The 2,231-nt window shown below is 52.3% G+C and overlaps 1 protein-coding gene across 1 annotated transcript in view; it reads left to right on the plus strand.

The window, feature by feature from the left end:
- Window positions 1–2,074: 2,074 nt before the first annotated feature.
- Window positions 2,075–2,231, plus strand: part of ZNF770 (zinc finger protein 770) — a 6,999-nt gene continuing 6,842 nt past the window's right edge. Inside the window, exon 1 of the mRNA XM_010574224.1 lies at window positions 2,075–2,137. The gene's annotated coding sequence lies outside the window, so the exon portion shown is untranslated. The remainder of the gene's footprint in view (window positions 2,138–2,231) is intronic.

The following is a 2,231-nucleotide window of genomic DNA, read 5'->3' on the forward strand; positions in this document are numbered from 1 at the left end:
GGGCTGGAAGAGGGTACTCAACACACAAAGCAGAAAGACAATACAAATTACTGCAGCCACCTCATCTGCTGGAAACTGGAGAAATACGGTGGAGACATAGTGGCTGTTCTGTGCCAATGCAGCTGCTCTCTAGGACAGTTTCTAGGATACATCTCCCTATTACACCAGGGGGTCCAGCCTTCCACTGATTTAAATCCTTGATTTGTTGTCTGTTCTGTTCTGCCCTCTTCTTCCATTCCTCCTCCTAGGAGTCAGATCCCAACCTCACCCATCGCACAGAGGTGGAATCTCAGAAAAAGGACAGCTGAAAGGAAAGTATGAGTGAGCTGGCACTCCTGTTTTTCTAAGAAATTAATGCTGCACATGGAAATAATTATTTTTATTTAATTCCAGTCTGCGTGAACAAAAGAAAGAAAATAAGCAAAGCTCTTAGAAAAATGCATCTATATTAAAAAATAAACCTTTAATAAAGTGTTATCTAATAGAATGACTTATTTTGTCTTCAGTGTTGCAAATTCACTCACAAAGATGGTCTAATCAATTATCTGGTTTTTAAAAAGGTGGATTTTTGTGGGTTGTCTTTTTTTTTTTTTGAGAGGAAAGCATAAAAGACATCTTCTACTGATCCTCTGCAACTCCTGGGCTAGGGCAGATTTCTAGGGGAAAAAAAAAAAAGATCTACAGCCTGTCATTTTATGTGAAAATTTTGATAAGGGGTTTAAGATTTGACTAACAGAGTCCATACTGAGCTGTACACACAGGTGGCTGAGTCAAAACCCTGGTGACTAGGAATTCTCTGTCCCAATGGGGCTACAACCTCACCAGCCTCATCCATGTCCTTCTGTTTTATTAACAGACTTTCACGGTGAATCTCTTACACTTTGCTCTGACATCTGCGTGTTCTTTTATAAGGTAGAATCACAGACTCATAGAGTGGTTTGGGTTGGAAAGGACCTTAAAGATCATGTAGTTCCACACCCCCCTGCCACGGGCAGGGACACCTTCCACAAGACCAGGTTGCTCAAGGCCCCATCCAACCTGGCCTGGAACACTGCCAGGGATGGGGCATCCACAGCCTCTCTGGGCAACCTGTTCCAGTGCCTCACCACCCTCACAGTGAAGAATTTTTTCCTTATGTCTAACCTAAATCTACCCTCTTTCAGTTTAAAGCCATTACCCCTTGTCCTATCACTACGTGCCCTTCTAAAAAGTCCCTCTCCAGCTTTCTTGTAGGCCCCTTTAGGTACTGGCAGGCTGCTATAAGGTCTCCCCGGAGCCTTCTCTTCTCCAGGCTGAACAACCCCAGCTCTCTCAGCCTGTCCTCACAGGGGAGGTGCTCCAGCCCCCTGACCATTTTCATGGCCTCCTATGGGCTCGCTCCAACAGATCCACGTCCTTCTTGTGCCGGGCACCCCAGAACTGGATGCAGGGCTCAACTGTAAATGGTTTCTGTCTCTTTCTGGATGTTTTCAGCCCTTTGCCCGCTGTTCCTCTGAGGTAACCTCAGCCAAGCTGCGCTCACCGAGGGGGCTCCAGCTACTGCAGGGATCCCGGTCCGTCCTTCAGCCCATGAGCTCCCGCACTCCTGCAGAGGAGGCAAAACTCTGCAAAACCGTTACTTTTGTGTGCACCTGTTACTGAAGGTCTTTTTAGACTTCCCAGCCAAACGTCTACTTTTCCCCTTCTCTTCCAGGCACCACTTCCCGGCCTTTGAGGCCGGCGGGTTTGGCCTTACGGTGCAAGAGGGTAACGGCGCCAGCACGCTTTAGTTGCAACCCGCAAAACCACCGGGAGTCCGCTACTTGCGTTCGGGGCCGAAGGAGAAACCGTGTCTTATTTGTAGGGAACAACGTGCCACCAGCGACTGATAATTCACCGGCAGAGCCTGGGGGCGTTTTCTGCCCGGACAGAAATAAAGCCGGGGGGCACCTTCCCCGCCCTCCGTCCCCCGGCCCGGCCGCAGCCCGGCCCGGCCCGGCGCCTCGGAGCGGCGGAAGGCGGGGCCGGATTGCGCGGGGGAACGGAAAGCTCCGGCCCGGGTTTCCCGGCGTCCCGGTGCCATCCGGGGGGAAGAGTTTAGGCGGCCGCAACCCCGGGAGGGATGAGGAAGGCGGAGGCGCGGTAGCTGCTTCTCCAGGTCGCTCCCTTCTTCGCCCCCGGTCCCCGCTTGCCGCCCTTCCCCTGGGCCGGCGGTCAGCGCCGCTGCGGCCTCCGCGGCGGCCCCGGGGCGC

The sequence above is a fragment of the Haliaeetus leucocephalus genome, unplaced genomic scaffold, assembly GCF_000737465.1.
Source record: "Haliaeetus leucocephalus isolate CR32 unplaced genomic scaffold, Haliaeetus_leucocephalus-4.0 Scaffold417, whole genome shotgun sequence".
NCBI classification, from domain to species: domain Eukaryota; kingdom Metazoa; phylum Chordata; class Aves; order Accipitriformes; family Accipitridae; genus Haliaeetus; species Haliaeetus leucocephalus.